Source organism: Capsicum annuum, chromosome 7, assembly GCF_002878395.1.
Source record: "Capsicum annuum cultivar UCD-10X-F1 chromosome 7, UCD10Xv1.1, whole genome shotgun sequence".
NCBI classification, from domain to species: domain Eukaryota; kingdom Viridiplantae; phylum Streptophyta; class Magnoliopsida; order Solanales; family Solanaceae; genus Capsicum; species Capsicum annuum.
In genome coordinates this window covers 179,517,042-179,529,928 of record NC_061117.1, presented here as the reverse complement: position 1 = coordinate 179,529,928, position 12,887 = coordinate 179,517,042, and the positions used below count along the sequence as shown (strand labels likewise).

Below are 12,887 nucleotides of genomic sequence, written 5' to 3'. Positions count from 1 at the left end.
TCCCTGAGAGGTAGTCAATCCTAACTGAAGGGTGAATCCTTGTATCTTACGCTGGTTATGTAGTTCTAGAATACAAGGACTACTACTAACGACTCTTCCTAACTGATGGGGAAGCCACCATCCCTGTACTCGCTCGGTGCTAAATCCTACTCCCAACTAAAAGACACTAAACACTGGACTGCACTCCATATAACTATTTAAAATACTGACTAAAATGATAGGGCTTGTAACTATTTTGTAATCATACTATAGATATTGAAAACTAGGTAAAAAACTAGATCTCGGGTATTCAAACCCCCAGGACTCGATATAAATAACGGCAAAATAGTACTAAAAATTTAAGGGCATGATATATAAGCATTTATTCAAAACTAATTTTGTAGGTAATTCATTAAACACTTGCAGTTCATGGTTTAAGATAAGCATGAGAATAGTTTTAAAACTTATAGTAACAGCATGATCTCAATACTAACATCACCATTATGACTTAAATCAACAAACAACACGATTCAAACGTGTGGGATTTAATAACAACAACAATTATGTGTTAAACATGGTATAAATTGAAATTCATGAGAATTCATGGTTAAAATCATAATAAAATGTAAAAATCATCGCTTTGAATTTAAAATTGGGTTCTTGGACTCCATGTGTAGAAAGAGCACGTGGATTAATAATTAACATACCTTAATGATGGAGAAATTACAGAAAGATTGAACCTTTGAGCTTGATTATGCAAACCCTAGTTGTTTTTGTCCTCTTGTGTTTTAGATGATAAACTGATCATGTTATTAGGGCTAAAACGTGTTTAGGATATACAAATCTCATGGGTCTTAATCTTCCAAATTCCACATATACATAAAGTAATACTCATGAAAAGATGAACTTTGTTAAATTGAACACCAAAAATTGGCTGAATCAAGGGCTCTTAGCTTACTTTACTCTAAGTGGCACTTATGAATATCTTTCCCACCTCATAATCTTTATCCACACTAGGTTAATGATCATGAAACATAGGTACAAGTATGAATCATGAGACTAGAGTTTACACTCATAGGAACAAAGGTCTGATTTCTAGCTTAAAAGCGTATGAGGTATTACAGCTAGCCATGACATACCGCTCATGTCGACAAACATGAGTGTCCAGTGTTCATCTATTAGACTCCCACCTTCACGATTAGCTATCACACCCCACCTTTATTGTCCAATTAAAACTATTTCTAACGAACCAAACCGTTATTATTAACCGAGGCTATACATAGTGGTATCGTCATACCGACTATAACTTACAAGTATTGTCCTTAGCCATACCTTTTAAAGATCAAGGAATTCCCATGTACCCATAGATCAAGTTAAATTGTGGGAGTCCCATGTACCCCACATGTGTTCATTACTATTTTAGCTTGGGGGATTCCTTAGTACCTCACAAGTATTGATTATTATGTTTGCTTGGGGGATTCCACTGTACCCCATAATAATGTTAATTAAACCAAAACCATTCTATTTTGACCATTCAACCAATTAACCATTTAGGGTGTCATACGCATTTGTCAAACATATTGGGGGCAAGTATTTCCAAAACCAAAACCAACTACCATGTAACCATTTCCATGCAACCAATGATCCTAAACCACCATTAAAGAATATAAAAGAATAATTAAAACATGGGAAAACCATAATAAAGAATTTATAACCAAAACCTTTAAATTATATTTGAAAGCCCAAAACTATACAATAATCAAACCCTGAAAACATTGTATAAAACCATGCCTTTAGTTGGTACTAACAATGAGGGAAGAAAATATGCCTTAAGTGAGAAAATAATGGAGAGAAACCACCAACACTAACCTCAAATTAATCCTTAAGTTGAAACCCTAGTTTCCTTTGCCCAAGAACTTTAGAGAGGATTAGAGAGTGTTTTTTAAGTGTTAATGAATAGAATAATAGGGGAAATAACCTCCCAAGGGTGATATAAGTCGTGGATCCTTAGTAGGTTAAGTGGGGAAATGTCTAGATTACCCCTACTAAAACAACACCAAAATCCTGTCAGAGGGATATGACTATCCATACTAGACGTATCCTCCAATAAGAGTGGTACCCACCACTCATACCTAAGGACATCTCCCCTGGACCCAAAACTTTCCAAGGTACGACTAACCCCAAATCATGTCGTATCTATGTATATAACTAGTACCCATGATCCTACCCTTGGAATAGAATCTAAAGAAGATTGAACACTACCCACCATACGAGTCCATGGTACGACTCGTACCCTTGATTATGGCTTATGGTAAGCCACTCGTACTTAGATCCAACCTAAGTCACTAAGTCTAAGACTAAGTGAAGTAACCAGACAATCCGTATCCACCAATATGACTCGTACTAAACAAATTGTACCCATTCTAGTAACCCAACCAACCCACCAACAAACACTGGTCAGCATACGACTAACCCATACCACTCGTATACCAGTGTGAGTCATTTACCCTAGTCGTATTCTATCTAGAGATAAGAAATTCAGAAAATTTTATAAGGGCCAGAAACCCAGGGTATTATAAGGGTAAAAGGGTCAAGGCATCTTGAATAGTTATGTAAAGCTACATAATTAGGTTAATTAAGCTAGTTATCTTAGTTGATTAATGGGGTTAATATCATGATTATGGTATTTGATCCTCTAATAATCTATTTACATTAGCCTCACAACTACATCATTAAGCAGAGATGTGAAACTAATTCAAACACATTTATATTTTATCCCTTATTTAAGACAAACTAGGCAAATTAGGTATATTTCTATCCTAACGGTGAATCCAGTCATTAACTCATCTAAAATAAAAGAAATCATTCCTTATGATCCATTTTAAATCTAATTTTACTCTTTCCAGGCTCACAAAATAACTATAGATGTGTTCTAAAGGTCGAGAATCAATAGAATAGTAAGTATAAGAACATAAGAACAACCAAATATGATAATCAACTTAAACCAACTTGAATGTTAAGATAATAAGTCATGTTTGTATCCTCAACCTTATAAAGAGGGTATGTATCTACCCATAGTCATATAAAGAATCAACAGTAATTAATTCATAAGTAAAACTATAAGAAAGCTAAAAGTAAAAGGAAGAAAAAATGTAATGTAGAGCCCTTGTTTCCTTCTCCTCTATCCAAACGTGTATTGATACCAACCTTATATAGTGATTTATTTATTTCATAGTATTCTATAAATGAATTATAAGCATAGACCAGTTTGCCCTCAACTTAAACCAAGTTAAAGCCCACTTTTGGATTATTTTGGGGGGATTGTGTTGCACGACCCATCGCATGGATTAATGTGTGTGATGTAGGGATATAGCATGGCCCAAAAATTATATCCTCTCCATAGGGGTTCTCTTCAATTACCCCTCTCATTCCCTGTGGGGGGGAGGGGGTTGCGGTGTAATGGCGCCCCCTCAAGGTGCGATTTTCAATCTCTGTTCTCTTCTTCTTGACTAGTTGTTACTTGTTTCCCAACTCTATGTGGCTTGTTTTTAGGATTAATTTAGCTTTATATCTCATCTATTTTTATCCTAAAACAACTCATAACAAACATTAGTCCATACAACACAATAGAGCTCACCAAAGTATACTAAAACAAGCATAGCTCAAACTAGCATTACAGGTTTTCTTGTCTAAATCCTATTGGATCTTTTTGACTCTTGACATTTTTTAATAGACCTTAAACTATCTAAACATATAAATTATCACAAAAATACTCAAATATAGATTTTATACTTCATTAATCACATCAAGTCACATCAAGTTATACTCAAAACTAAGCCAAACACACAAAGATAATGACACTTAGGTGTATAAATATGCCTAAGATCACTATGCCTTCTTGTCAGACAAATAACCCTCCTATTCTCATAACATTATCTTATTTTTTTTTCAAAGTGTTAGCCATATTAGGCTTATGCTCATAGTTTAAACTTCTTAGGATCATGTACATAATTTTGTATTTTTGGGCTCATATTGGGAATTCAACCAGTTTAGTCTCATCAGATTTTGATTTTGTACCATTTCATATCTTTTAAAATCATTTTAGAGCAAATTGAAACCTCAACGCTAGAAGTCATAATTCCTATTCAATTGTGGAAATAATTCCAATTGGTTTGTAATAATGAAATAATTAAATTAAGGATTCACACCATTACTGTAAGAAATAAAACCCCAAAGACCATATTAAAGCTACAGAAAAAAGGCTATCAAGTTCTCAAATACTGTCCTTTACAGAACTTAATGAATTAAGGAATAATTATGAGTGTTCTAGTTAAGATTTATAACTTTGAATTTTAGTTGGCTAATCCATTCTGGCAATCATCTTAATCATATTTGATAAGATATTGCAATTGTATCTAATGTATCATAAAAAAGAACATGATCTAATGGATAATATTGGATTAGAGGAGGGGGCATAATGGAAGGATATTAAGGATAGGAAAGTTAGGTAATAAGGAAGGAATGTAAATAAAAGGATGCAAGTCACAGATAAAAGATGGTCAGTAAGTCTAGTTAGTGAAGAAACTAATATAGTCTCAAGGAAGTGGTCTCTTCTATGTGCAAGTGCTTATGTATTACACTTCTATGTTTTTTTTTTTTGTAAATTTTTGTTTTTACAAGTTCTTTTCATTCTGATATTGATTATGAGAAAATAGAACCAACCAAAACCATATTCAACTTGTAACTATCATATTTGTTAAGCTTAAAGAAATTCAACATGTCAACCATACCTCTTAACTATTGAAAGAAGTTGAGATCTAAAGAAGGGATTAGACTTGTCTTCTTAAATTGATTCCCTTAGATTCTTGAGAGTTGTATTTGAAAAAAGAATTAGCATTGTTGAATGATGAAATAGTGTGTGAAACTTATGGAGAAATACGTCTTAGACTAATAAGAAAAAAGGTCTAAAAATGTGTGAAATTAAGTAAATCAAGGGACTTCTAACGTATGGAAACTGATGGAAAAAGAGAGATTTTACTAGCTTAAAAACGTATTGTTGTTTAAACATAATGCCTGGTAACTGCAATGAAAAGGTTTTAATTGTTTGGGGAAGAGTAAAAAGGAAAAGATGGAACTACCCCTAAAGGGCTTAACGATTGATAAGTGAGAGATATTACAATATTATTTAAAATTTATTTCTAATATTTAGTTTAAGCACCCTAGATACACAAAAAATAGTGAATGATTTTTTAAATAAAAAGAAAATCATAATAAAATTGTACTTATTAACTAAAGGGTTGCCTAATTTTATATAGTAAAATGTGTCAAAAACAAAAACAAGAAAATCACATGTAGTTACACCCATGTATAAAACAGAAGTTATTGCTATACTTCACTAAATTTTTTTCTTTCCAAAATCCCTAATTATCAAGATTAATCATGGTAATGGTGAAAATCCCATGGAATAGAGGATAACATTGGGTAAGGGTGGTTTTGGATCCATTTCTTTAGCATCTACGTTGAATTTTGATGATCAAGATGTTCATCTTCCACCTCTAATTATCCTCAAATCATCTATTTTTGGTCGTTCTCATTCCCTTCAAGTAGAGATGGAATTCCTCCAATTGTTTCAAGATTCTCCTTACATTATTCGTTATTTCAGAGTTACTATGATAGAAGAGGATCAAGTTCTTTACAATTTATTACTCGACTATGCGGCTGACAAAAGTTTAGAAGATTGCCTTCAAAATAATTATTTTGAGAATGAGATACCCGAGTGTAAATTTTGAAAGCATACCAAGAATGTACTTTGGGACTCACTTAAGTTCATGGCTGAGGAATAATAATTCACTACGATATAAAGACATGCAATATTCTTGTTGTGGGCGATGATGAAATCATAAATATTGTTAATTTCAACTTACTCTTCTGCTGGAATAGACCTGGAATGGACAGGTTGAGGGGGGCAAAAGGTACATGGCACCAGAGTTCGTGCTCAACCACATGTATAAATCAAAGGTAATATTTAGGTTGTTGGCTACACTGTCTATGAGTTTCTCACCAGAGAACCCTTATGGGAATTGAATGAAAAGGGTGATGTGCTATATTGAATAGTGTTTGATGAACCAAATATAGAGAATAAAAACCCATCAAGAGATGTGAATGATTTCCTCAGAAGTTGTCTATAAAGAATCCATGCTCACATTGGACTGCCAATACATTGTTGATTCATCCGCTCTTGAATTCTTCCAAAATAAGAGACATTGATCATTACAAAAGACAAGGAATAAGAAGAAAAGTTACATATCCATTTTATGTATACCGCATAAAAAAAGAGCATTCAAGACACAGTCACATATTTGTGGTCTAATTTTAGATCATTGACATGTAGAACAATTTGAATATAACTTCAGAATTCGCTTTCTGTTCCTCTAGCTTGTGTTCCTCTCTAACCAGTCGAGTGTCCCAAGAGAAGAAGGAAATTAACTTATAGAAGGACGCTAGATATGATCTATAAACTATACCACAAAGGACTTGATCGATTGCTAAATCAGTATCTAAGGGACTTGGTCCCATAGGAAGTTTAGTTCGGAAGATAAAAAATGATTGTAGCTAGAAGTTGAACTTTTTGTAGAAAGTTCGTGGCACTATTGTAGAGGAAGTCAACCTTGACAAATGGGCTGCATTCTAGGTTTTGTTCTCTCTTATAAAAAGATTGTTCACACATAACAAAAACCTAGTTTATGTAATCAAGATCACTCTCAAAAGCAAAATCAATTTTCAAAAGAACACTTTTTATACTTATAACACCCCAGGAATTTGACCTTTGTAAAATTTCCTTGGTTTTGGACTCAAGGGTACCATTTGTACCCTTGAATATGACTTATGAGATGGGTTAAGGGTTCACTCGTACCCTAGGTAGTATGGCTGGCTTGACTACTACCCAAGATATGACTCACTAGGGTACGGATCATATAGGAGCATATGAGTAGTGTAAAAAAAGTTGTATGGTGTATGATTGTCTTGGTCTTGTAGAATCTGCCCATGGTACGATTGGTCGGTATGGTTGGGTGTACCACTCATAACCTTAGGTACAAGTTAGGTAGGTTTAAGTCGTATAGAAACCAGTAGGTAGGGTCTTATCATGGTATTGGGTATGATTTGGGGTACCACTCGTACCCTAGGATACAGATTGTATAGGTGAGTCATACCCCTGGACTTAGCTTATTTTATTTTTAAGTCAAGGGTAGTCCGAACATTTCCTACTTCAAAAACCTTATGTTCTCATGTTATTTAAGCCTTGGTGGCCTTCCATAACAATTGTTAAAGGATTAAAACACTTCAAATACTATCACAAACTCACCCTTGAAGATTGGAGGCTAGGGTTTTTTCATATGTTCTTCAAAGGGTTCAATGGTTAAGATTTCTTTCATGAATCTTCATGTATAGGGAATGTACTCCTTCTCTCATTGTTATTTCCAACTAAAGGCATATGTATTGTATTTTAAACATTGATTTATGGATCATGAATGGTGGTTTTTGAAAACATGTTGAGGTTCTTGATGCATATGGTTTGGTATTGGTTTAAACTATGTTTTTACATATTTTTGGTAATGGTTTGCATGTGGTTATTGGTTGGTTATGGTTTAACAAATAGGTCTTTAGTAACCCTAATTATGGTAGTTTATGCATTGGTTTTGGTCTTGGTAAAGGTATACCCTCAACATGTTCGATAAAATACCTCAAAGAATGTTTTTATTCTATTGTTGTGTTTTTACTCTATTGTTGAACTTTCATTGGAACTCTTGTATAGTTTGGTTTGGTAATGTAACCTTGAATGGATTTGGATGGTTTTGCATGGTTTGAATGATATACATGCTTTGATGTTTGACATGGTCTAAAATGGTTTGGAAATTATTTTAAACGGTATAAATGGTGTACATGGTTTGGAAAGATTAAATGGTAAAGCTTTGGTGGCTATGAAAATGGTTATGCTTATGGCGTACATGGAATTACCCAAATGGTTTAGTATGGTAAATGGAATGGCACTTGGAAGTATCCTTAAACCTATATATAGTTGGTTATTGATAGTACTTGCAAGTATGGTCGGTATGATGATACCACTGCTTAATGTCCTCGGCTAATAAATGATAAATGGATTGGTTGGTGGCTTGGTAATGGTTTTAGTTGTGTACTAGTTGTGGGATGTGTAGAAAAGCCGTGGAAGGTTGAGGTCCTGGGGGAACCAAAATTGGAAACTCATATTTATCGATGTGAGGTTGGTTTTTTTGACTGTGTGCATAATGTCACACTATATTTTAGGGGATTTACTATTCATCCTAGGTTTTATTCCCTAGTCATGTGGCTACACGCACTAAGGCCCTTTCAGTTGGGGAGTTAAACCCATATAGCCCGAGGGTGGTTTAGGATGACAAAGCTACACAACCTAGGTAAAAGTTTTAAATGCATGCTAAACCCAATTCCTTTTCCCAGCATAGATATATATATATGTGTATGGTTGTATGCAGTATGATTGGTTTTAATTGGTTTTATCAATGGAATTATCTTCTCCTTATCTTAAGTGTATGCTAGTGTTCACCCACTAACCCATCTTCGGGCAACTATATACCCATGCTATGTAGGGATCGACCATTCCACTTCTTCTGCTTAGTGATCAGATTTGGGGATAGTCGATGTTTGATTGAAGTGGTAAGCTTTTATATTTTGGAAGGCATCTATTTCATGTCATGGTTTACTTTATATATTTCTCATCTTTCATAGACTTTAGTTTTTGCTATGGTCAGGCTATGTCCCAACTAGGTACTCTTTGGTTGGTCTAGAGGCATTGTATTGACAACTGTGGACTTGGGTATGGCATGGATTATTTTATTATATGTACATACATACAATCGTTTATTATAATGGTATTAGTTTATGGTTTCCACATTGGTTTTCTAGGTTATTAGCTGGTTGGACTTAGTTAGGTTGGTCTCGGATATAGACTTATTCAAAAGTCACCATATGGTTGGATACGCTATCTTGTTATATGTTCAGACTTCAGCCAACTCAAGGTATGGAAATAAGGGTGGTTCTTAATTCTGGTTGGACTTGGAATTACTAATTATGACAAAGCCCTGGTTTGGGTTGTGTCAAATTGGTATTAGAGCCATGTTTTGGTATTATGGGGTGTCCATAAAGCCGTGTTGAGTAGAGTCTTGCTTATGGGTGTGTCATTCACCACACTTATAATTAGGAGGCTACGGGGCATTTAGGATGATTCACTTACTTGGTTATTCTACTTAAAGGCTATGGAGTCTAAGGTCTTGAACTCTTCTTGAATCCTCATTGGTTCACTCTTTGGATCATGTCTTCTCAATAATCTAAAGTTGTGGAAATTTACCTGTTCTACTCAAAAATAATATACATGGATCTAGTCTAACTCATGAGGCACAGATACTATAAGGGGTCATAGCTTCTGGTTTTCCTAGTGGAGCCCAATCCTTATCATCCTATTTTTTTTATAAATTTTATGGTTGGATGCACCATGGTTATTGCAAGAAGGAAGGAGTTGGTGTTCTGGTTGTTGTTAGTTGGGTCTCGTGTAATGGGGATGTCCCATAAGGGTTGCCACTTAGGCAAATAGAGTATTGGCTACTACCTATGGCTCCGGTAGTGGACCAAATTATCTCAATGTTTTTTCTATTCCTCGAGAGTCCGAGCCATCTTTTAATACCGACAATGGTATGTTGAGAACTCCTTTATTTATGGTGTGTATGGTTTACTTGGTTTGGGGTCCTCTATCTTTTATGGCACCATTTATGGTTGTGGATTCTGGATATGGTCCCAAGGTTACTTTGGACTCTTTTCTTCTTCTGTTTCTACCTCGGTAGATGACTCTTCAGTTGCCAACAAAGTCTATGGGGTTGTGTGGTATCTTTTGGTAGTAAATAGGTCTTGGTGGATTTGTGTGACTTGAATATGGTGAATTTCAATGTCATTCGGGGGAATGGATCGGTTGCACTCATGCTATGTGTGATTGGGTTGTTGGATCAGTAAAAAAATTGTCTTTATACTTCATAATGAGTCAATTATAGGATAGGAGGATGGTTTTGTTCCCTAGATATTAAGGGAAACTGTTGTATCATATCTTAGAACTCGGAGGTTAGTTTCAAAAGGGACATCTTTATTATTTGGCCCAGGTTAAAGATTTTAACTCGAAAGTACTTTCTTTGTATTCAGTTAAGGTGATGAATGAATTTCCTGGGGCCCTTTCTAATGACCCTCATGGTGCCTTTCTAATAGGAAGGTTGGTTTGGGGTTGGTCTTATTTCAGACATTTGTCCAAATTTCTATTCCTTCTTTATAGAATGGTTCTGGTGGAGTTAAAAGATCTTAAGGAGAAATTAAGTGATCTTTTTGATAAATGTCTCATCAGTCTTAATGTTCCCTTGTGGATTATTTGTTCTTGCATGCATAAGGGGAATGATTTTCCCTGAAAATAGATAGGGTTGTCGGTGGGTGACTAAGGAATTTGGAGTGCTCTCTTTGTGGTGTGGGCCATGCTTATTTATATTCTATAAGGGTACTTTGTTAGTAGTACATAGTGGTTAGTAGATACTAGGCTTGAATTAAGATTCTTGATTTTGATAAAAGGGAGATGATAAGCTCGGAAATAGCAATGTAGGAGTTGTAGAGGTAAACTAGTAGGTTGGAGGAGGTTGATCATTTGGGAAATATAATAGGGGGAGAGTTGTACCATATAGGCTGGGAGTTTAGGTTGAACGGAGGGACTAGAGATCTAGTCATTCGATAAGTTTGATCATGGAGCTTTCATGTATCCTTGTCCCTATACTTGTACTTTATTGTTGGCATGAAATTGATTATTAAATTCATGGTTTTGAAATTGGGTTTCGGCCCAATTGAGTTCTTTGACATGATTACTCATTTAAGTTATTTTCCATGGGTTATGATGCATTATTCGTGCTTTATTTATGTTTATGAATATTGTGGGATGCATGGGAATGTAAAATGGAATTCGGGGTACTATGGATTTCCCAATTACTTAATTTTTGTTTTGGAATTTCTATACCCTCAAAATATTTGTGAAATTGCCATTGGATATAATTTTGTCATATGATTTGACTATTCTTGAATCTTTGATTGCATAGATGGTTAAGGAAACATGGATTAGGTTTCCATTGGATTCAAATGATTTTTGAAAGGCCTTGGTAGCCATGGTTTGATTTTAAATGGTTTTGATTTAAATTGCAAACCTTGGAATCAATTTGGTCTAATGGTTTTTACATATCTATGTTGAGATCTAAGTATCATTAGGATGAATAAGGTTTTGGGTATAGGAGAACTAAGCATCCCTGGTGTACTTCTTCGGTGATACCTATTAGAGCGGAGAATTATGTTAGTTGGTGTAATGGGATGGAGGTTGGTAGTTAATCTAGAATTCTCTTTTAATGATGGACTTCAAGGGAAGGTCGGGTCGCATATTCTAGTAATACTCTTCCATCTTGGTTGAGAGAGTACTTTACTAGTGTTGCGTGCATTCTTATAGCACTTATGCCTAAGGTTCACATTTGGTATTTGCCCTATTCCCTAAATATGAGTTTGGACTTACATTACATTACTCATGGTATATGTTATTGTGTTTCTTTCGGTGTCCAGTCTTAAGGACTCCTTTTCAATATGATTAGGTCGGGATGGTTCTTTATTATGGTTTAGGTGGTTATTATGAAGTACTTCGTGCCTATGGTGCCGTGTCTTGTTTCGAGGGGTCTTTGTCTTGCCTTGGTTGGCATGGGTAATTCTTGTGATTTGGTTCCTTAAATGATTTTTCTTATGTTAGGATGGTAGTGGCATTGGGGAGCATGATGATATTGTGAAATGGGGAATATAGAAGTCCTTAAGAGGGGAAGAGTGTAAGGTGACTACTAGAGTTAAGGTTTTGGAAGGAAAGGTCAGGTTGTTGTCATGGGAAACAGTTAGGAAAGGAATAGGTGGTGAAAATCCTTTGTCAAATATTAGATGGTGCTAGATATCTAGAAGGATAGATCATACCAGGGGTATATAAGTCGTAGGCTTGAATATTGTGATTGATAGATGTATCAATAGTTGTGTTGGGTACTTGAGAGGTTTGGATAGGAATGGTTTTATACAATGCTTTCATGGTTTGGTCATTGTATGGTTTTGGGTGCTCAATTATAGGATGGAGGCTTTGTTTATAATGGTTGGATATGGTTTGTCCATGTTCGTTACTCATGGTTCCCATATTACAATGGTAATAGAAACGGAGTAGTGTTTTGGGATAGGGTTAAGGAGTAAAGCTCGGTGGCCTAAATTAGCTCTTTCGTGCTTTGGATAGGATTGAACATAGAATTGGTGGTGTATAGATAGACTCAAGCTTTCGTGGTATTGGGTCTTGGTAATTCTAAATCAAATTAGACTTGCCTTTTAGCATGAGCTCATTCATCTGGTAATCTACCTATTATGTAGGGTGAGGTATGGATGGACCTAGGTTGGTTAGTTCCTTTGGGTGATATTGGTATCTCGATTTCTTTGTTTTTTTGGGGAGGTCTCGATGAGGATCTTGGATTGGTAAGTTCACTGGTTGCGAACAAATAATGTATGGCTTCGGTAAAGGTTCCATGGTGGAACTAAAGGTCTGAGAAAGTCATTTGGGATACGGAGGAGGACATGGAGTCCAAGTATCCACGTTGGTTCTTCATTCCAGAAACTCGTGTGTAGAGTATGTGTTCTTTATCACATCTTGGTTTGTAACTTGGTTAAAAGTGAGGAATGGTTCCTCTTGAATCTTTATTTTCTAACTTAGTTAGAGGTCGAAATGAAGGTGTTGGGGTGTAAATCGTGCTAGGGGTATGTGACCTCCTCTCGGTCTA

General features: G+C 35.3%; 1 pseudogene; it reads left to right on the top strand.

The window, feature by feature from the left end:
- Positions 1–5,048: 5,048 nt before the first annotated feature.
- On the top strand, positions 5,049–6,349 carry LOC124885828 (annotated as a pseudogene).
- Positions 6,350–12,887: the final 6,538 nt, after the last annotated feature.